The sequence below is a fragment of the Rhinoderma darwinii genome, chromosome 1 (genome assembly GCF_050947455.1).
Source record: "Rhinoderma darwinii isolate aRhiDar2 chromosome 1, aRhiDar2.hap1, whole genome shotgun sequence".
NCBI lineage: Eukaryota > Metazoa > Chordata > Amphibia > Anura > Rhinodermatidae > Rhinoderma > Rhinoderma darwinii.
The window spans coordinates 626452119-626477189 of NC_134687.1; the positions used below are offsets into that span (position 1 = coordinate 626452119).

At 44.1% G+C, this 25071-nt stretch overlaps 1 protein-coding gene and 1 long non-coding RNA gene across 4 annotated transcripts in view; one reads left to right on the forward strand and one right to left on the reverse strand.

The window, feature by feature from the left end:
- LOC142663701 (uncharacterized) overlaps window positions 1–22855 on the reverse strand; it is a 40396-nt gene extending 17541 nt beyond the window's left edge. For both annotated transcript variants that reach the window (XR_012851133.1, XR_012851132.1), the window contains exon 1: window positions 22610–22855. This is a non-coding gene — a long non-coding RNA (uncharacterized LOC142663701). The remainder of the gene's footprint in view (window positions 1–22609) is intronic.
- The window catches only part of IL6ST (interleukin 6 cytokine family signal transducer), an 88634-nt gene continuing 86315 nt past the window's right edge, over window positions 22753–25071 (forward strand). The window contains exon 1 of one of the 2 annotated variants that reach the window (XM_075842443.1): window positions 22753–23030. The gene's annotated coding sequence lies outside the window, so the exon portion shown is untranslated. The remainder of the gene's footprint in view (window positions 23031–25071) is intronic. The other variant, XM_075842452.1, reaches the window with a different exon arrangement.

Sequence of the window (25071 nt, forward strand, 5' to 3'; positions counted from 1 at the left end):
GGCTTCTCGTCATCATTACGCGACTAACCCTGTGATTCCTTACAGACAAAAGGAATTATAAACAAATGACCAGCGGCGCCCCTTGCATGGTTATCCGGAAGGAAAGCTGAGGACAAGGTCCAACCTTGTCATGTAGCCTGTGATTTAGCGTGGTCTTCGAATGCTGACCTTGGGGACCGTGGCCAAAGGGGCCGCACTGAGATGGTTGACGAAGACAGATAAAGAACATATTCATTCTGCATGTAAACATTTCTGCTATAGCCTCACCCTACTCACCCGCGCGGTACAAACAAGTCCTGGACCTCCACCCAAAGATGACCATATGCAAGTAAATGAGAAGCCTGATCGTTATGGGCGTTATCAAAACTGCTGCAAAGAAAAAATAAAGCAGTTGCCCATAGCAACCAATTAGATTGCTGCTTTCATTTCCCAAATTATTTACCTTGGTAAATAAATAAAACACAATGACGGGACTGTGGCTGCTGCTCTAACTCCTGGATTACTGATTCACGAGCAATTTTATGATTCTTGCGGAAATCTCCTTAGATTCCCAAATCCAAGAAAACCTCTTTAAAGAGGCTCTGTCACCACATTATAAGTGGCCTATCTTCTACATAATGTGATCGGCGCTGTAATGTAGATTACAGCAGTGTTTTTTATTTTAACAAAACGATCATTTTTGACAGCGTTATGACCTATTTTAGCTTTATGCGTTACCGCATACCGTAACATACGTTACCGAGGTGTCAGGATTCTGAATAGACATCACGTCCTGGCTGGTGGTGATGTCTATTCACTGTCAGGACACTTGAGTAACGTTAATGTGTGTGTATGTGGCTGCACATAGTGATCTAGCTAGATCACTATGTGTTGTGTAAATGAATGGGGAGAAGTGTATGACGCTGATTGGTCACTGATTGGTCAGCGTCATACACTTCTCTCCACAACACCCACTTGGTCATATAGTAAAACACACCCAGTTGTCCATTAAGAAACTCATTAGCATAAAGCTAATATAGGTCATAACGCCGTCAAAAATTATCGTTTTTCTAAATAAAAAACACTGCTGTAATCTACATTACAGTGCCGATCACATTATGTGAAGATAGGCCACTTATAATGTGGTGACAGAGCCTCTTTAAGTGTACATTCACATGCGGCAGATTTGTTGGAGAAATTTCGGAGACTGGCCTTTTGGGGTTTTCAAAAACCCTGCACCCGCTGCAGAAACTAACCCATTCCCATTTTTTGTTGCAGAAGTTTCTGCAACAAATTTGCCATCCGACCCAGACCGCCATGATGACTTCACCCAGCCCTGACTTTACTCCCTATCCTGCTGCTAACCCCAATGCCCCTCTCAGTGCCCCCTACATTAATAGTGTCCACCTTTGGGCCCCACACAATAATTTTGTCCCCTTTGTGCCCCACAGTAATAGTGCCCTCCTTTGTGCCCCCACACAGTAATGATACCCACTTGTGCCTTTCACAAAGTAATACTTCCCCACCTTTATGCCCCCTTATGGTAATAATCCCCCTTATGTGCCCCCTAAAGTATTAATAACCTCTTGTGCTCCCCAGAAACTAAGTGCCACCACAAAGTAATAATACCACATTTGTGCTCCCCACATTGTTATAATGCCCCTCTATGCCCCCAAAGTAATAAAACCCGACTTTTGCCCCCTAGCAAAAGTACTCCAGTAACTATTTCCTTTTGTGCCCCTCCTTGTGTCCCACACACAATAATATTGCCCATCTTTGTGCCTCCAAAAATAATAAAACCTAATACTCACCTAATCCCATTCCTATGTCAAGCAGAATGGCTCATATCCGATGCAGCCCGCTTGGTGCAGGCAGCGTGATGATGTCACTGCATCGAACTGCCTGTGCCAGGCCTGCGACAGCCTGTACGTGGCCCCGACATCCAGCAGGATAAAAGTGTCCTGTCTCCTACTAGAGTGAATGGTGGGGGTGAGCCGCCATACTATTCAACTATAACCATGTCCTATTTCTTTTAGCTGGGGCATATAGAAGATTTTCTCAAGGGGGGGGGTTCAAAAAAATTAGTTATGTTATAACAATTTAATAGCAATATATCACGGTATTATGTATAAACTGCGTGGCATTCTCGCTACAGATTGTGCCCAGTCCCCGCACTCTCATGAGTCACTCAGTCTATCACATGATATTATTATATTACATCAGCAGCAAGAAGAACAGGGCTGTATACATCATACTATAAATAATACTAATAGTGCACAGATGGTGCACTGCGGGCATTACATGTTGGGCTGCTGTTGCCCTGCCTGTAAGCCCCCAGATGCCCCCCAGATGCACAGCTGGCGAGTTCCTGACAATGGCCGGATTTGGGTTCTATATAAATATTTTGTCTCTCAAGCATCTGCTTTCCCCTTGCGAGCTTCAGTAATTCCAGGAACAGCGACAGGGGGAGGGGGGCTGTGATTTCTGGAAAGTCCCTTCTAAGGAAAATCCATACTTATGATGGTCACTGATACAATCCTCATCCAATATCCGTTTCTATAAACCTTCTGAGATGGATCATAATATAGGTGAACCTATATCACAAAGTCCGATACGTGTGATTTACCTAACTGACAAAAACTGAACCTTCTTTATGTTATAAACAATCATTATACACCACAGGGGGTATAGAGTAAGTCCTTATTAATATTAGTCCCTACTATATTGGTCCTACACATTGTCATCACCACAAAAATAATCTGCCACCAAAGTCGGTCTAAAATTTGAAGATGCTGATCGGCACCATCTGTGTAGGGGGCCCCCAGTAAGAATATAGAAAGTAATGCTAAAAACACCAAGATAATACTATATAGTCCCACGACCACAGAGTCCATGTAATACTGCGATATTGTGCCTATATACGGTAGTTCCACAACTCAAAGTCTGTATAATATTACCATATTGTGTCTATATAGTACCACCACACAGAGTCTATATAATACTGCCATACTGTGTCTATATAGTCCCACCACACAGAGTCTATATAATACCGCAATATTGTGTCTATATAGTTCCACCACACAGAACCATATAATACTGCCATATTGTGTCTATATAATCCCACCACACAGAGTCCATATAATACTGCCATATTGTGTCTATATAGTCCCACGACACAGAGTCCATATAATACTGCCATATTGTGTCTATATAATCCCACCACACAGAGTCCATATAATACTGCCATATTGTGTCTATATAGTCCCACGACACAGAGTCCATATAATACTGCCATATTGTGTCTATATAATCCCACCACAGGGAGTCCATATAATACCGCAATATTGTGTCTATATAGTTCCACCACACAGAACCATATAATACTGCCATATTGTGTCTATATAATCCCACCACACAGAGTCCATATAATACTGCCATATTGTGTCTATATAGTCCCACGACACAGAGTCCATATAATACTGCCATATTGTGTCTATATAATCCCACCACACAGAGTCCATATAATACTGCCATATTGTGTCTATATAGTCCCACGACACAGAGTCCATATAATACTGCCATATTGTGTCTATATAATCCCACCACAGGGAGTCCATATAATACCGCAATATTGTGTCTATATAGTTCCACCACACAGAACCATATAATACTGCCGTATTGTTTCTATGTAGTACAACAACACAGAGTCCATATAATACTGCCATATTGAGTCTATATAGTACAACCACACAGAGTACATATAATACTGCCATATTGTGTCTATATAGTACCACCACACAGAACCATATAATACTGCCATATTGTGTCTATATAGTACCACCACACAGAGTCCATATAATACTGCCATATTGTCTATATAGTACCACCAAACAGAGTTCATATAATACTGTAATATTGTGCCTATGTAGTACCATGACTCAAAGTCTGTATAATATTACCGTATTGTGTCTATATAGTACCACCAGCGTCCATATAATACTGCCATATTGTCTATATAGTACCACCAAACAGAGTTCATATAATACTGTAATATTGTGCCTATGTAGTACCATGACTCAAAGTCTGTATAATATTACCATATTGTGTCTATATAGTACCACCACACAGTCTATATAATACTGCCATATTGTGTCTATATAGTCCCACCACACAGAGTCCATATAATACTGCCATATTGTGTCTATATAGTACCACAACTCAAAGTCCATATAATACTGCCATATTGTGTCTATATAGTCCCACCACAGAGTCCACATAATACTGCAATATTGAGTCTATATAGTACCACCACAGAGTCCATATAATACTGCCATATTGTGTCTATATAGTCCCACCACAGAGTCCACAGAATAATGCCATATTGAGTCTATATAGTACCACCAAACAGAGTTCATATAATACTGTAATATTGTGCCTATGTAATACCATGACTCAAAGTCTGTATATTACCATATTGTGTCTATATAGTACCACCAGCGTCCATATAATACGACGATATTGTGTCTATATAGTACCATGACTCAAAGTCTGTATAATATTACCATATTGTGTCTATATAGTACCACCACACAGAGTCCATATAATACTGTGGCATTGTGTCTATATAGTACCACAACTCAAAGTCCATATAATACTGCCATATTGTGTCTATATAGTCCCACCACACAGAGTCCACATAATACTGCCATATTGAGTCGATATAGTACCACCACACAGAGTCCATATAATACTGCCATATTGTGTTTATTTAGTCCCACCAGAGTCCATATAATACTGCCATATTGTGTTTATATAGTCCCACCAGAGTCTATGGAATACTGTCATATTGAGTCTATATAGTACCATCACAGAGTCCATATAATACTGCCATATTGCATCTATATAGTACCACCACACAGAACCATATAATACTGCCGTATTGTGTCTATATATTACCATCACACAAAGTCCATATAATACTGCCATATTGAGAATATATAGTACCACCACACAGAGTCCATATAATACTGCGATATTGTGTCTATTTAGTAACACCACACAGAGTCCATATAATACTGTCATATTGTGTCTATATAGTACCACTACACAGAGTCAATAACACTGCCTTTTTAAGTCTATATAGAACCATCGAGTCCATATAAAACTGCCATATTGTCTATATAGTACCATCCCATAGAGTCCATATAATACTGCAATATTGTGTATATATAGTACCATCACACAGGGTTAAAATAATACTGCAATACAATGTACATACCAGTGCTATATTGTGGCCAATAATACCATCATACAGTGGCAGAATAATCCCACAACCAGTGTCATGAGGCTAGTTGGAGTTGGTGACAAGCCACTGGAGAGAAAGTTTACGGTGGCCTCTGAATGAGGTGGTCAGGTTGGTAGAGGCCTTGGTGTAGACGCCTTGGCAAGTGCCCAGTGGTCATGCTATAACCTGGATGCCACTATGATTATAGACTGGTTGGGAAACTTAATTGCCATGAGAAGGTGTCTCCAACCTGTGGCCCAACCATCTGTTGCAAAAAAACTTCTCCCAGGTGGATATATAATTCTAGTCTTTTATAACACTCTCAGGCCGTGGCCCCTCCATTATGCTGATCGGTAGGCTTCCCAGGGGTTGGACCCCCACCAGGCAAACATTGATGGGCCACCCTAAGGATAACTCCTGGCTGAAGCCTCACCCCCTTCCTTTCTCCTATTTACTGTATTTCTAGAGATGTATTTTTGAGGCACTGAAGATGTTTCTGACTATTTTTCCATCAAACTAGACATATGACGACGATACCAATTATATTTATGTATTTGTTTTTTTTTATTAGTTTATTTTAAAAAAAGTGAAAACGTTTTTGTTTTTTACGTTTAACATTTGTTTTTTTAGTGTAAAAACGTTATCACATTTTTTTTTTTTTTTTAGGTCCCCTACGGGACTTGAACAAGAGATTGTTAGATCGCTAGTACCATAAACTGCAATACACTCTCCTAACAATGAGAGTAGAAACATAGCAGACATATTGACAACCACCGCCACCTCGCAATTTAGTTGCAGGGGGGGCAATAGAATATTAGAGGGCCCCCGTCTTTCTAATAAACAGCTGACATCCGCAGCGTACAGAGCTGGCTCAGTCCGTGAGCCCGCTCCATACTTCTCCTCACACAAGATGGCGTACAGTTACGTCAAGGGACTCTACAATTAAACCCTTTACTATCCTAGACCACTAGAGGCTTTACTATTAGCCCCTTTACTACCCTGGGCCACAAGGGACTTTACCAATAACCAATTACTACATAAAAAAACAGAAATGATCCAGCGATAATGATATCAAAAATGGGAAAAAACTAGGTTTCCGCTTTATTGAGATGCAAGCTGTCAGAGCTTGGAATGGAACATCAGGAGGAAAAACCAAGGTGGTGATGCGGCAATAGATTAGCCTACGCGTTTCAAGCACTTAGGCTGTGCTCTTAGTCATGGCTGTATCGAGACATTTCCCATTTTTGATATCATTATCGCTGGATCATTTCTGTTTTTTTCTGCTATTGCTGCCGTGTGCCGTCGCGGCTGACCCGGGCGATTACCAACACAGGAGTGTCAGATCGGTGAGCTGGAGGTTTCCTCCCATTTCCCTTTTCCTTCTATACTACAATTACTACATAGTTACTGTATGGCGGTATTATTTGTACATTGAATGGCAGTATTTTTAAGTCATTGTACAGAAGTATTATTTGGCATATATGGCTGGGTTCACACGACCTATTTTCAGGCGTAAACGAGGCGTATTATGCCTCGTTTTACGTCTGAAAATACGGCTCCAATACGTCAGCCAGTTAGCGTGTGCACATACCCTATAGCAGTATTGTTGAATAACTATTTGGGTAAAAAGTGCATGACTACACGAGTATCTGGTGATCAGGGGGGGCTTCTTTACTTGTAGACCACGGCCCTATTATTTTTTTTTTATAAAACTGGCTCTGGTCAACAGATAACCTGGAAAGCCAATCAGTCCAGACAGCACATTGTTCATCTCCTGTAATGATGTCTATATGTCTTAGGCTAAGTTCACATCTAGTTTTTACTGTACGACTGACATGTACGTTGAGAAAACAGTCCAAAACGTGTACCACAGCGTGTACATTGATTTCTGTGGTCAGGACGGATGCCCTAATAGTGTAGTATGTGCTTACGTTTTGTCTGCTTACGTTGTATCCTTTTGTTTTCCATGTCCGTCCTCTGCAGCTGCTACTTCGCGCAGGAGGACGGATATATCCGTCCTGTGATGGCACGGGTACTGCCAGTGTACCCACGCAAACAGCGGCAGGAGCACGGCTGTTATACACAAACTGTCTCCTGCCACAATCGAAGTGCGCTCCGATTCCGGAAGTTTAACCCATTAAATGCCACTGTCAATAGCGACAGCGACATCTAATGTGTTTGACAAAGAAATCGCGGGGCGCCTTCGGGTTTCCATGGCAGCGGGGGGCCTAACAAACGCCCCCAGGTCTGTCTTCAGCAAATGCCTGTTAGGCCATTTGCTTTTGTGTCGCCATATTTTAAGAGCCATAACTTTTTTTATTTTTTGACCGATGCAGCTGTACACACGCTCTCCTCTCTCCAGCTCTTGCTGTGATACTGTCCGTAGCTGATTGGACAGTGTCACAGCGATGTTACACGCCCCCTTGCCATTACACACCCCATTGACAGTTCAGGAGGTTATTTAAATATCGGGCGCCAAATATAACATCACCGATATCTAAATAACGGAGCAGGGTAGAAAAAGAATGTAAAGTGCCCCAGGGTTTGTGCAGTACCACATGTATGGGCAGGTGAAAGGTTCTCTTTACGGTACATTTCCTTATTACTAGCCGTGTCTGTTTTCATTACTACTCTGGGAACAGTGAGCTCGGAATCCGACCGGGAAAGTCCATACCTCGTTGCAGAGGTTCGAGCGTAAAGAACGAGGAGATTCCTGGGACTCCGTACCTCAGTTTAGCCAGCGCCAAACCGATTGCAGTACAAAGATCCACTTCTCCGTTGAGAGTCCTAACCACGTATTGCTTGTAGCTCGGGTATATGTCGCATATAAGAATAATGTTTGTGATGCGGTCGTATTTACATATGATTCACATTTTAAGATTCAGAATGGGATTTCCAGTCATATAGTAGATCACGTATATACTTTTATAACTATGTTATATTTACTTTCTAAAAATGAATTTGTGTGTAAATGACTGTCTGAAATCCATAGTCAATTATTAGGGTGTGTTCACACGCCCTATTTACGGACGTAATTTGGGCGTTTTACGGCTCGAATTACGTCCGAAAATACGGCTCCAAAGCGCCGGCAAACATCTGCCCATTGAAAGCAATGGGTCTTACGATGTTCTGTGCACACGGGCTTTTTTTTACGTGCCGCTGTCAAAAGACGGCGCGTAAAAAGACGCCCGCGTCAAAGAAGTGCATGTCACTTCTTGAGACGTAATTGGAGCTGTTTTTCATTGGCTCCATTGAAAAACAGCTCCAATTACGTCCGTAATTGCCGCCTCGAAAAACGCGAGTACGAGCAATTACGTCTGAAATTCAGTAGCTGTTTTCTCCTGAAAACAGCTCCATAATTTCAGCCGTAACGGACGTGCACGTGTGAACATACCATTAACGTTTTTGGCTGTGTTTTCACAGAAAGGAGCTTGTAATTACTGGAAAACTCCTCAGAAGAGATTCATGTTTTTGGGATCCTTCCTGAGTTCTGGATATTGGATGGACCCCCCCACTCGCTAGCAAAGTGGCCCAGATTACAGTAAATATATGATGTAAATAAATGCACAAAACAGTATTTTGGGTGTTAACTGGTTGAAGACGCGTGCATGGGAATGTGGGAGAAGGCTGTAAGGGCGGATTTACATGAGCGTGTGTGTTTTGCGCACGTAAAAAATGCAGCGTTTTACCCGCGCGAAAGGCACTTAACAGCTCCGTGTGTCATCACCATATGATGTGCGGCTGCGTAATTTTCGCGCAGCCGCCATCATTATGACACTCTGTATGTTTATAAACAGAAAAGCATGTGGTGCTTTTCTGTTTTCAATCATACTTTTTACTGCTGTTGCGCGAATCACGCGCGTCCCACGGAAGTGCTTCCGTGTGGTGCGCGTGATTTTCACGCACCCATTGACTTCAATGGGTGCGTGATGCGCGAACAGCGCAGAAATATAGGACATGTCGTGAGTTTTACGCAGCGGACACCCGCTGCGTAAAAATCACGTACTGTCTGCACGGCCCCATAGACTAATATAGGTCCGTGCGAGGCGCGTGAAAATCACGCATGTTGAACGGACGTATATCACGTTCGTGTAAATCCGCCCTCATACTGTGAACCGCCACTACAAGTGTGTCGGAGATTCACAGTATGAGAAGTCACCGTAATGACGAGGAAGCAGCACAGCTACCCCTTCAAAACAGCTAATCGGGAAGCAGATTTTGAATTCACAGCGTTATTTGACCTTTTTTTTTGTGTTTCTTTTAAGCCGTTGAAGCTAATGCGAAAGACGCAGGCAAAAAAGCACTCCATACGAGCAACGCAGGTATTTTCTGCCTCCTATTAATTTCAATTGGAGCTCAGAGGTGGAAACCACTTGAAGACTATCAGCCCCCCATTAACAGAAAAATAAACCTCAGCCCGCCACTCACAGTAAAATGACCATCAGCCCCCCACTCACAGTGAAATGATCATCAGCTCGCCACTCACAGATTCCCCCTGTAGATAGTGCCACACAGCCCCTTGTGGGTAGTGCCACATAGCCCCCTGTAGGTAGTGCCACATATCCCCCTGTAGGTAGTGCCACACCGCCCCTTATTGGTAGTGCCACACAGCCCCCTTGTAGGTAGTGCAACACAGCCCCCTTGTAGGTAGTGAAAGACAGCCCACTTGTAGGTAGTGCCACACTGCCCACTTGTAGATAGCACCCCCCTTCCTGTAGCTAGCGCCACTGTAGCTCCCTGAAAGAGCGGAATCTCCGTGTGGCCGGGGATTCCGCTCCTGGAGCGCTACGCTTAATGTCTCTGTCCATATATGGGCAGTGACATCAGGGGCAAATCCTGAAACGGAACCCCCGTCCGGTGTCGCCTCTAGTAGTAGTGACAGCAGTAGTGACGCCACTGAGTGAAGAAGTGCCCGTGCGGAATGGCGGTGTAAAAATAGGGTTCGTGGACCCACTAGGCCGTACTACCTTGGCGGTATGGCAGCTGGCCAACAGGGCGCAGGTCAGAGTATATAGTTCATATAGGGTACCTGTCGCAGCTCACATAGTAGCAAGGCAGGCTTGGCTGGGACTAGGCAGCAGGTAGACGTCAGGTGTGGAGTAGCAGGACAGGCGTGGTATACAGCACAGCACCACTACAGCTCAGCAAAGCACTAGATACAGGAACAGGGAACACTGGGAGCAGGAAACACTAGGGGACCATTTGCAAGACAAACTTAGGATACAACAACAACGCTCAGGCGTGGGATGATGGGGCTGGGACCTTCTTATAGCCCAGGGTGCTCTGGGAGCAATCAGCTCAATCTCTCACATGCGTGCGCTCTGGCTTCTTAAAGGTAATGTGTCGCTAGAAAAAATTATTTTTTTTTTTAGTTAAACAGTTAGTGTATAAATGATTAAACATTGTTCTAATTTTTTCACGAGTCAGGAAATATTATAAATTAGATTCTAATTTATAACATTTCCCAGTGCTGGTCACTAGATGGAGCAATTCCCAAAATTGCAGCATTGGCATGTGGTAAAGCAACCACATTGCTTTATGCTGCAAAATTTGAGAATACACACTCGCTCTAGTGAGCTCACAGAATCCCCCCTCCTTTATCCTGGCTAGTGCCAGGAGAAAGGAGGGGATTGAACGATCAAACCTCCTACACGGTGTGTCGCCATTTTTTGAGCTAACACACAGTGTAGTAGGTTTACATACAGTAGTAATCACACACTAAAACACGAACATACACAGAAATAACTTACCTGCTCCTGCCGCCGCAGCTCCCTCCGGTCCGTCCGCTCCGTCTGCTCCCTCCGCTCCAAGTGCTTGCTTCAGAACACAAGTCCGGAAGCCGCGACCGGAAGTAGTAATCTTACTGTCCGGCCGCGGCTTCCGTTCCACAAGAAAATGGCGCCGGACGTCGCTCGGCCGAAGACCTTCAATTTGGACTGTGTGGGAGCGGCGCATGTGCCGTTCCCACACAGACGGCGTACAGCATAGTGGATGGAACGGGTCCCGTTCGCATTCACTATGGGGCTGTATGTGCTGTATTCCATGTCTGCATGTGTCGTTAATCGACACATACAGAGATGGAAAAAAAAATGGCAGCCCCCATAGACAAGAAAAAGTAAAAAAATAAAAAAAGTAAAACACAAACACACAAATAAATAAAACATTTTTTAATAAAACACTAAAAGCAAATTGATATAAAAAAAAAAAATTCCGCGACACTCGTCCTTTAAAGAGGCTCTGTCACCAGATTTTGCAACCCCTATCTCCTATTGCAGCAGATCGGCGCTGCAATGTAGATTACAGTAACGTTTTTATTTTTAAAAAACGAGCATTTTTGGCCAAGTTATGACCATTTTTGTATTTATGCAAATGAGGCTTGCAAAAGTCCAAGTGGGCGTGTTTAAAGTAAAAGTCCAACTGGGCGTGTATTATGTGCGTACATCGGGGCGTGTTTACTACTTTTACTAGCTGGGCGTTCTGACGAGAAGTATCATCCACTTCTCTTCAGAACGCCCAGCTTCTGGCAGTGCAGACACAGCCGTGTTCTCGAGAGATCACGCTGTGACGTCACTCACAGGTCCTGCATCGTGTCGGCCACATCGGCACCAGAGGCTACAGTTGATTCTGCAGCAGCATCGGCGTTAGCAGGTAAGTCGATGTAGCTACTTACCTGCAAACGCTGATGCTGCTGCAGAATCAACTGTAGCCTCTGGTGCCGATGTGTCCGACACGATGCAGGACCTGTGAGTGACGTCACAGCGTGATCTCTCGAGAACACGCTGTGTGTCTGCACTGCCAGAAGCTGGGTGTTCTGAAGAGAAGTGGATGATACATTTTGTCAGAACGCCCAGCTAGTAAAAGTAGTAAAAACGCCCCGATGTACGCACATAATACACGCCCACTTGGACTTTTACTTTAAACACGCCCACTTGGACTTTTGCAAGCCTCATTTGCATAAATACAAAAATGGTCATAACTTGGCCAAAAATGCTCGTTTTTTAAAAATAAAAACGTTACTGTAATCTACATTGCAGCGCCTATCTGCTGCAATAGCAGATAGGGGTTGCAAAATCTGGTGACAGAGCCTCTTTAAGTATGGACTGAGCTCGCGAGCGCACCCTGGTGGTCACTATGGAACAGGACGGCCGTATGTGCAGACATCTCTGGAGAGAAGGGCCGTCGACTGGATGGAAGGAGTTAGTGGTCAGGGACCACGGAGGTTACAGGTGGCTGCTGAGTCACCGGGCAGCGGGCGCTTCTGAAATAAGCAGGGGAAGGGAGCCAGCACAGCGCCCCCTTCCACCTGCTGGAGAGATGCGCCCTGTGCAATGGCACAGGTCGCACACCCCTAAGGCCAGCCCTCATCCCATGCCATGTTTCTATTGAATGACAGAAAGCTGAGATCTTGATAAATACGCTATATTGGAAAATTGTACAGCTTTTCATAATGAAAATAAATACGCTTTATTTAGTGAAATCTTTTTAACCCAGAGATAATTACAACGAAATGCCAGGACGGGTTGATAGCATTGCAACATCGACAAACAGTAAAAACAAACAGTGACATAAGTAGAAAACCAAATACGACATTAGCTAACCGTATCTAAGGGCTCATTCAGACGAGCGTATAAAGGCCCGAGACATCGTTGATTGGCACTCATCCAAAAGGTTTCCATTGTTTTCGGTGGAATCAATAGCGTAGTTGCTACGCTATTAATTCCAGCAAAAAAACGGAAACCTTACGGAACAGAGACAAACGGAAACCATTAGCAATGGAAGAATTACCATTGAAATCAATGCTAATGCAAACTGAAAACTATGGTTTCCATTTATGGGTTCCCCTGACAGAAAGGTCTGACGGAAGCCATGAATGGAACCATGACGCAGATGTGAACAAAACCTTACCCTGATTTTATTTCTGTTGCTTATATATCACCAACATATACCGCAGCGCAGTATAGAGCTGGCAATCATCATTCACTGTCCCCAGCAAAGCTCACAATCTAAATTCCCAACTAGCATGTTATTTGGAGCTTTGGAAGAAACTGGAAACCCGACGAGAACGTACAAAGTCCATGCAAATGTTGTCCTTGGTCGGATTTGAACCCATAACACCACTACTACAAGGTAACAGTATTAACCCCTGATCCATACCTCCCAACTTTTGAATTCGGAAACGAGGGCATTTTAAAGCCACACCCCTAACCACAACCAATATCCCGCATAAACACATCAAATCACGGCCAGACCCTTCTTCAAATAACAAGATCATATTCTCACTGCGGATCTCTAGACTTACAAAAAAACAACTATAGATATCACCAATATTATGGATCAGGTTATATCGTCTTTGTGTTACTTTTCCTATCTTGGGTGTAACATTTGCTCATCACGGCAACAGCAGCTGCAGGACAAACAAAAAGGCTGAGAACAATGAAAGTGAAGAATGAGACCCTGTGGTTAATGAATTTTCAATTGACAGGTAGCAGAGTTACATGATGGGGATTTCTTTTTCCAGTTGTGTAACTCTGCTACCGGTCAATGGAAAAATCATCCACCAGAGCCCCCTTGTAGATCGCTCCACACACAGCCCCCCTTTAGATAGCTCCACACAAAGCCCCCTGCAGATAGCGCAACACACAGCCCCCTTTAGATAGCTCCAAACACAGCACCCTGTAGATAGCTCCACACACAGCCCCCCTGTAGATAGCTCCACATACAGCCCCCCTGTAGATAGCTCCACACACAGCCCCCCTGTAGATAGCTCCACACACAGCCCCCTGTAGATAGCACCACACACAGCCCCCCTGTAGATAGCTCCACACACAGCCCCCTGTAGATAGCTCCACGCACAGCCCCCCTGTAGATAGCGTCACACACAGCCCCCCTGTAGATAGCTCCACACATAACCCCCTGTAGATAGATCCACACACAGCCCCCTGAAGATAGCTCAACACACAGCCCCCCTGTAGATAGCTCCACACACAGCCGGCTGTAGATAGATCCACACACAGCCCCCCTGTAGATAGCGCCACACGCAGCCCCCTGTAGATAGCGTCACACGCAGCCCCCCGTAGAAAGCTCCACACACAGCCCCATGTAGATAGCTCCACACACAGCCCCGTGTAGATAGCGCCACACGCAGCCCCCCTGTACATAGCGCCACACACAGCCCCCCTGTAGATAGCTCCACACACAGCCCCTCTATAGATAGGACCACACACAGCCCCCTTTTGTACATAGTGCCATACAACCCCCTCCTCCCTTGTACATAGTGCCACACAACCACCTTTCCCCCTTGTACATAGTGCCACACAACCCCCCTCCCCCTTTGTACATAGTGCCACACAACCCCCTTATACTTTGTGTCACAATGCCGCCAGAGCGGAGAGCGGTAGAGGTAGCCTATTGCTGCCACTCTTCGCTCTGCTTTGACGTCACTCACCGTCAGAAGAAGGCAGGAGGTCTTGCAGCTGCGTTCTCACTGGTGTCGATGCCGGCCGGGAGTGGACCAGTCCAGTCACCTGACCTGTCACCTGACCGGTGAGGTCAGATGACAGGTCAGGTGACTGGACCACTCCCGGGCCGGCATCGATCCCAGTCAGAACACCGCCGCAAGACTCCTGCCTTTTCCTGATGCTGATCGCTGCTGCAGTCATCTGGCATGCAGGGCGCCTGTCAGAAACGATCAGATATTTTGATACAGCTGCAGCGCCCAGCGGGACATTTTGTAGACTGCCCGGGACGGCGGGACAGCGGTGAGAAACCGGGACTGTCCCGCCGGATCCGGGACGGTTGGGAGCTATGCCTGATCTACCATTCTGCAAGATAACAGAGTTGACCACTGATCCACCATGCTGCAAGATAATAGTGCTAACCACTGAGCCCCCGTGCTGTAAGATAACAGTGTTAACTACTGAGCCACCGTGCTGCAAGATAACAGTGTTAACTACTGAGCCACCATGCTGCAACATAACGGTGCTAACTACTGAGCCACCGTGCTGCAACATAACAGTGTTAACTACTGAGCCACTGTGCTGCAAGATAACAGTGCTAACAACTTAGCCAACATGCAGCAAGATAACAGTGCTAACTACTGAGCCAACATGCAGCAAGATAACAGTGCTAACTACTGAGCCACCGTGCTGCAAGATAACAGTGCTAACAACTTAGCCAACATGCAGCAAGATAACAGTGCTAACGACTGAGCCACCATGCAGCAAGATAACAGTGCTAACCACTGAGCCACGGTGCTGCAAGATAACAGTGCTAACCACTGAGCCACCATGCTGCAAGATAACAGTGCTAACCACTGAGCCACCATGCTACAAGATAACAGAGCCAACCACTGAGCCACCGTGCTGCAAGATAACAATATTAACCACTGAGCAACCATGCTGCAAGATAACAGAGCTAACCACTGAGCCACCGTGCTGCAAGATAACAGTGCTAACCACTGATCCACCATGCTGCAAGATAACAGAGCTAACCACTAAGCCACCGTGCTGCAAGATAACAGAGCTAACCACTGAGCCACCGTGCTGCAAGATAACAGTGCTAACCACTGAGCCTCCGTGCTGCAAGATAACAGAGCTAACCACTGAGCTGCAAGATAACAGTGCAAACCACTGAGCCATCATGCTGCAAGATAACAGTGCTAACCACTGAGCCACCATGCTGCAAGATAACAGAGCCAACCACTGAGCCACCGTGCTGCAAGATAACAGTGCTAACCACTGAGCCACCATGCTGCAATATAACAGAGCTAACCACTGAGCCACCATGCTGCAAGATAACACTGTTAACCACTATACCACTGTGCTGCAAGATAACAGTGCTAACCACTGAGCCACTGTGCTGCAAGATAACAGAGCTAACCACTGATCCACCATGCTGCAAGATAACAGTGCTAAACACTGATCCACCATGCTGCAAGATAACAGTGCTAACCACTAATCCTCCGTGCTGCAAGATAACAGATCTAACCACTGAGCCACCATGCTGCAAGATAACAGAGCTAACTACTGATCTACTGTGCTGCAAGATAAGAGTGCTAACCACTGATCCACCATGTTGCAAGATAGCACAGCTAACCACTGATCCACCATGCTGCAAGATAACAGTGCTAACCACTGATCCTCCGTGCTGCAAGATAACAGATCTAACCACTGAGCCACCATGCTGCAAGATAACAGAGCTAACTACTGATCTACTATGCTGCAAGATAAGAGTGCTAACCACTGATCCACCATGTTGCAAGATAGCACAGCTAACCACTGATCTACCATGCTGCAAGATAATAGTGCTAACCACTGAGCCTCCATGCTGCAAGATAACAGATCTAACCACTGAGCTGCAAGATAACAGTGCTAACCACTAAGCCACCGTGCTGCAAGATAACAGTGCTAACCACTGAGCCACCATGCTGCAAGATAACAGAGCTAACCACTGAGCCACCGTGCTGCAAGATAGCACTACTAACCACTTATCCACCATGCTGCAAGATAACAGAGCTAACCACTGAGCCACTGTGCTGCAAGATAACAGAGCTAACCACTGAGCGCCCCTGCTGCAAGATAACAGAACTAACCACTGAGCCACCGTGCTGCAAGATAAGAGCTAACCACTGTGCCACTGTGCTGCAAGATAACAGTGCTAACCACTGAACCACTGTGCTGCAAGATAACAGAGCTAACCACTGAGCCACTGTGCTGCAAGATAACAGTGCTAACCACTGAACCACTCTGCTGCAAGATAACAGTGCTAACCACTGATCCACCCTGCTGCAAGATAATAGTGCTAACCACTGAGCCACCATGCTGCAAGATAACAGTGTTAACCACTGAGCCACCATGCTGCAAGATAACACTTCTAACCACTGATCCACCATGCTGCAAGATAACAGAGCTAACAACTGAGTCATCAGGCTGCAAGATAACAGTGCTAACCACTGAGCCATCATGCTGCAAGATAACAGTGCTAACCACTGATCCACCATGCTGCAAGATAACATTGCTAACCACTGATGCTCCCTGCTGCAAGATAACACTGCTAACCACTGATCCTCCCTGCTGCAAGATAACACTGCTAACCACTGACATGCTGCAAGATAACAGTGCTAACCACTGATCCACCCTGCTGCAAGATAACAGTGTTAACCACTGAGCCACCGTCCTGCAAGATAACAGTGCTAACCACTGATCCACCCTGCTGCAAGATAACAGTGCTAACCACTGAGCCACCGTCCTGCAAGATAACACTGCTAACCACTGATCCACCATGCTGCAAGATAACAGTGCTAACCACTGATCCACCGTGCTGCAAGATAAAAGTGTTAACCACTGATCCACCATGCTGCAAGACAACAGAGCTAATCACTGATCCACCATGCTGAAAGATAACAGTGCTAACCACTGAACCACTCTGCTGCAAGATAACAGTGCTAACCACTGAGCCACTGTGCTGCAAGATAACAGTGCTAACCACTGATCCACCCTGCTGCAAGATAATAGTGCTAACCACTGAGCCACCATGCTGCATGATAACAGTGTTAACCACTGAGCCACCACGCTGCAAGATAACACTTCTAACCACTGATCCACCATGCTGCAAGATAACAGAGCTAACAACTGAGCCATCATGCTGCAAGATAACAGTGCTAACCACTGATCCTCCCTGCTGCAAGATAACACTGCTAACCACTGATCCACCATGCTGCAAGATAACAGTGCTAACCTCTGATCCACCCTGCTGCAAGATAACAGTGCTAACCACTGAGCCACCATCCTGCAAGATAATAGTGCTAACCACTGAGCCACCCTGCTGCAAGATAACAGTGCTAACCAATGAGCCAACCGTGCTGCAAGATAACACTGCTAACCACTGATCCACCGTGCTGCAATATAACAGTGTTAACCACTGATCCACCATGCTGCAAGATAACAGTGCTAACCACTGATCCACCATGCTGCAAGATAACAGTGCTAACCACTGATCCGCCATGCTGCAAGATAACAGTGCTAACCACTGATCCACCATGCTGCAAGATAACAGTGCTAACCACTGATCCACCATGCTGCAAGATAACAGTGCTAACCACTGAGCCACCATGCTGCAAAATAACAGTGCTAACCACTCAGCCACCATGCTGCAAGATAACAGTGCTAACCACTGAGCCACCATGCTGCAAGATAACAGAGCTAACCACTGAGCCACTGTGCTGCAAGATAACAGTGTTAACCACTGTACCACTGTGCTGCAAGATAACAGTGCTAACCACTGAGCCACTGTGCTGCAAGATAACAGAGCTAACCACTGATCCACCATGCTGCAAGGTAACAGAGCTAACAACTGAGCCACCATGCTGCAAGATAACAGTGCTAACCACTGAGCCATCATGCTGCAAGATAACAGTGCAAACCACTGATCCACCATGCTGCAAGATAACACTGCTAACCACTGATCCTCCCTACTGCAAGATAACACTGCTAACCACTGATCCACCCTGCTGCAAGATAACAGTGCTAACCACTGAGCCATCATGCTGCAAGATAACAGTGCTAACCACTGAGCCACCATCCTGAAAGATAACAGTGCTAATCACTGATCCACCCTGCTGCAAGATAACAGTGCTAACCACTGAGCCACCGTCCTGCAAGATAACACTGCTAACCACTGATCCACCGTGCTGCAAGATAAGTGTTAACCACTGATCCACCATGCTGCAAGATAACAGTGCTAACCACTGATCCACCATGTTGCAAGATAACAGTGCTAACCAATGATCTACCATGCTGCAAGATAACAGTGCTAACCACTGATCCACCATGCTGCAAGATAACAGTGCTAACCACTGATCCACCCTGCTGCAAGATAACAGTGCTAACCACTGATCCACACTGCTGCAAGATAACAGTGCTAACCACTGAGCCACCGTTCTGCAAGATAACACTGCTAACCACTGATCCACCCTGCTGCAAGATAACACTGCTAACCACTGATCCACCGTGCTGCAAGATAACAGTGTTAACCACTGATCCACCATGCTGCAAGATAACAGTGCTAACCACTGATCCACCATGCTGCAAGATAACAGTTCTAACCACTGATCCACCATGCTGCAAGATAACAGTGCTAACCACTGATCCACCATGCTGCAAGATAACAGTGCTAACCACTGATCCACCATGCTGCAAGATAACAGTGCTAACCACTAATCCACCCTGCTGCAAGATAACAGTGCTAACCACTGATCCACCATGCTGCAAGATAACAGTGCTAACAACTGATCCACCATGCTGTAAGATAACAGTAATAACCACTGATCCACCCTGCTGCAAGATAACGCTGCTAACCACTGATCCACCATTCTGGAAGATAACACTGCTAACCACTGATCCACCATGCTGCAAGATAACACTGCTAACCACTGAGCCACCATGCTGCAAGATAACACTGCTAACCACTGAGCAGCAGCGCATTCTGCTTAGTAAATCTCCCCCATAGCTCTTTATTTCCCATACCACTGTATTTTATATTTAGAAACGATTCCATCAGGATTAGTGCAGCTGAGTACATGGCAAGTCTGCAGGTCAATCACCCGGGGTGCACGCTCCGGACACATCACTGGAGGAAATATCTTCTGGTATGAGACAGACTGCAGACGTCGTACATTTCTCAATTCTGGACTTTCTCAGTGTTTGCATCATATTAGCATTCACTTCTTCATTCTTCAGAGGATCGTCAAGGATCTGCCAACAATCTCATAGCTAAGGAGATTTATCAAAACTGGTAGAAAGGAAAACCAGAGTAGTTGCCCATGGCAACCAATCAGGTCTCAGCTTTCATTTTCCAAAGGGCCTTTGAAAAATGAGAGGCAAAATATAATTGGTTGCTATGGGCAACTGCTCCACTTTTCCTTTGCACCAGTTTTGACAAATCTCCCTCATTGCTCCATACAAGAAATGACTCAGGAGAAGAAATCTATCCTGCCGATCCTTCGGGATCAATGGGGAAATCTTGAAGCTCCTGGGCCTAAATTATCACACATCATATCATAATTTTTGCGGCTGTAACCTGTGCACATTCTCAAGTTATGCTCTGATTGCCATATATAAACGGCGCCACAGGTGTCTGCCAGTCGCTTAGGTCCTTACTGAGTTAAAGATGACCGAGTCGAGAGTGAATGTTCATGGTGGAGTCAGGCAGGGCGGCTGTCAGCAGAACGAGCATTGGGCCTACAGTTATCTCATGTCCATGTGCAGCCTAAGGCTGGGTTCACACACACTATTTACGGACGTAAATTCGGACATTTTAGCCCCAAATTACGTCCGAAAATGCGGCTCATAAGCGTTGGCAAACATCTGCCCATTCATTAGAATGGGTCTTACGATGTACTGTGCCGACGGCCATTTTTTTTACGCGCCGCTGTCAAAAGGCGGCGCGTAAAAAAGACGCCCGCGTCAAAGAAGTGCCTGTCACTTCTTCAGACGTAAATGGAGCCGTTCTCCATGAACTCCATGGAAAAACAGCTCCAATTACGTCCGTAATGGACGCAGCGAAAAGCGCCTGCACTTGCCATTACGTCTGAAATTACGGTGCTGTTTTCTCCTGAAAACAGCACCGTAATTACAGCCGTAACGGACGCTGCCGTGTGAACATACCCTCAGGGCTCATTCAGACGAGCGTGATTCTCGTCCGTGTGCCGTGCGTTGAAACACACGGCACACGGACACATTGATTTCAGTGGGGCTATTCACACAGCGTGTGTCCGTTGCGTGAAACTCACTGCATGTCCTATATTGCTGCGTTTTCACGCACCTAGTCGCCCATTGAAGTCAGTGGGTGCGTGAAATCCACGGGCAGCACACGGATGCACGCCCTTGTGCTGTCCATGTTTTACGCATCAATTACATTGAAAAAAAAGTTCTTTGCGAGCGCGTGAAAAACACAAGCCACACGCAAAGTACACTGATGCAAAACGCAACGCAACCGGACAGATTTACGCGCGTTTTTACACGCTCGTGTGAATGTAGCCTAAGATTTGCTGATCTCTTATAATATAATCCATTGAGGATGCTACGATTTTTTCATTTTTAAAACACTGCGTTCCAAGAGACATAACTTTTTCCCGCATTTTCCGTCCACGCATGAGGGGTTGTTTTTATCAGGATGAGTTTTTGTTTTTTTTAATGGCACCATTCTGGGGTACATATCATGTATTGAAAAAATTGTATTAAGTTTTTTTTGGGGGGGGGGGGGTGGTAAAAAGTAGCAATTGTGCAATTGTTTTTTGGGTTATCTTTTCACAGTGTTTACCGTGCGGTATAACTTAGGGTATGTGCACACGATATCGACAATTACGGCTGAAATTACGGAACTGTTTTCAGGAGAAAACAGCTCCTGCATTTCAGACGTAATTACTCGTACTCGCGTTTTGCGAGGCGTCAATTACGGCCGTAATTTGGAGCTGTTCTTCATTGAAGTCAATGAAAAACGGCTCAAATTACGTCCCAAGAAGTGTCCTGCACGTCTTTGACGACGCTGTTATTTTGCGCTCCGTCTTTTGACAGCGATGCGTAAAATTACAGGTCGTCGGCGCAGTACGTCGGCAAACCCATTGAAATGAATGGGCAGATGTTTGCCGAAGTATTTGAGCCGTGTTTTCAGGCGTAATTCGAGGCGTAAAACGCCTAGTTTACGCCTGAAAATAGGTAGTGTGAACCCAGCCTTACATGAAAACTTTATTCTGTGGGTCAGTAGGATTAGGGTGATGCCTAATGTATATAGTATTTTTAATATTTTTGCAAAATAATAGCGCTGTAAAAAAAAAAAATTCTGTCAACTTTTCCTGTGACCCATAATTGTTTTCTAATTGCGTTAAGGCAGCTGTATGGTTACTTGTTTTTCGCGAGACGTGCTGTCGTTTTTTTGGGTACAATTTTGGGGTACATACAAGTTTTTGATCACTTTTTATTAAATTTTTCGGGTGGCGGGATGAACAGAAAAACGGCAATTCTGGCAATGTTTTGTTACGTTTTCTACGTTTGTATTTTTACGCCGTTCACTGTGCTGGATAAATGACGCATTATTTTTATAGTATGGTTCGCTACGGTTCCGGCAATACCAATTATGTCTGCTTTTTTATTTCATCTATATTTTTTAAAAAATAGAAAAAAAATCACTTTGTGTTTTTTAAAATATTTTGAAACATTTTATGTCATTTTTTTTTTGCCAAAATGTTTATGGTCGCACTAGAAGACTTGACCTAACTGATATAATACGTTGCAATGCTTCTGTACGGCAGTGTATAAACAACCAATCTGATCACTTAATACGTGTTCTTACCTACTTTGGAAGAATGAAAGCTTTAATCTGATTGGTCGCTAGAATGGACTGTTGTTATGCCGAGTGGGCGTTATCAGTAGACGCCATTACCAGCATGGGCAGTGAACCCTATCAGTAGGTGAACATCTTGATCCCGGGCTCCCCGTGCCAATTCCCAGCCCCAACAAGCAGTGTTTACTGGAAGTGTGTTGTGAGGGAGCAGCCAATCAGAGCGGAGCACACGCCCCCTCCCGGCCGCTATGTACATACACAGTGACGCGCAGAGCGGAATAGGGGGAGGAGCCTGCATTTTTTTTTCTCGTTTTTGGGGGAAGTCACGTGGTCGCGTTCTCCGATAGTCTCATAGAGAAGTCGGGACTGTGTTGCGGAGGGGCCCGTACGTGAGGCCCGGGATGTGGCTGCTGACTGTTGGCTGAGGCCGGTAAGTGAACATTTTGTTATTGCGGCGATCACTTCCTTTCTGCCTGCGATTTAGCGGAGACTTCTCATCCATCCTGCTGACTGCTTGAGAACTACAACTCCCTTCATGCATTGTTGTGTAGTACTGTCTCGTTCTTTGTTATATCTGTTCCTAGGAAAGCTGGGTGACAGTCAACATGGCCGCAGTGATGTCAGTGTCACCAGCTGTCCCAGAAACTGAGAAATTAGAAATTAAGGGAATGAAGATGGGGAAATGTCGCTGTCATTGTCTGTTGTGCGCCAGACATTGTTCTACATTGGCATACACTGTTCTACATTGGCATACACTGTTATACATTATGATACATTGGCATACACTGTTATACATTATTATACATTGGCATACACTGTTATACATTATTATACATTGGCATACACTGTTATACATTATGATACATTGGCATACACTGTTATACATTATGATACATTGGCATACACTGTTATACATTATGATACATTGGCATACACTGTTATACATTATGATACATTGGCATACACTGTTATACATTATTATACATTGGCATACACTGTTATACATTATGATACATTGGCATACACTGTTATACATTATGATACATTGGCATACACTGTTATACATTATGATACATTGGCATACACTGTTATACATTATGATACATTGGCATACACTGTTATACATTATTATACATTGGCATACACTGTTATACATTATGATACATTGGCATACACTGTTATACATTATTATACATTGGCATACACTGTTATACATTATGATACATTGGCATACACTGTTATACATTATGATACATTGGCATACACTGTTATACATTATGATACATTGGCATACACTGTTATACATTATGATACATTGGCATACACTGTTATACATTATGATACATTGGCATACACTGTTATACATTATTATACATTGGCATACACTGTTATACATTATGATACATTGGCATACACTGTTATACATTATTATACATTGGCATACACTGTTATACATTATGATACATTGGCATACACTGTTATACATTATGATACATTGGCATACACTGTTATACATTATGATACATTGGCATACACTGTTATACATTATGATACATTGGCATACACTGTTATACATTATGATACATTGGCATACACTGTTATACATTATGATACATTGGCATACACTGTTATACATTATTATACATTGGCATACACTGTTATACATTATGATACATTGGCATACACTGTTATACATTATTATACATTGGCATACACTGTTATACATTATTATACATTGGCATACACTGTTATACATTATGATACATTGGCATACACTGTTATACATTATGATACATTGGCATACACTGTTATACATTATTATACATTGGCATACACTGTTATACATTATTATACATTGGCATACACTGTTATACATTATGATACATTGGCATACACTGTTATACATTATGATACATTGGCATACACTGTTATACATTATTATACATTGGCATACACTGTTATACATTATGATACATTGGCATACACTGTTATACATTATTATACATTGGCATACACTGTTATACATTATTATACATTGGCATACACTGTTATACATTATGATACATTGGCATACACTGTTATACATTATTATACATTGGCATACACTGTTATACATTATGATACATTGGCATACACTGTTATACATTATTATACATTATTATACATTGGCATACACTGTTATACATTGGCATACACTGTTATACATTATGATACATTGGCATACACTGTTATACATTATTATACACTGGCATACACTGTTATACATTATGATACATTGGCATACACTGTTATACATTATTATACATTGGCATACACTGTTATACATTATTATACATTGGCATACACTGTTATACATTATGATACATTGGCATACACTGTTATACATTATGACACATTGGCATACACTGTTATACATTATTATACATTGGCATACACTGTTATACATTATGATACATTGGCATACACTGTTA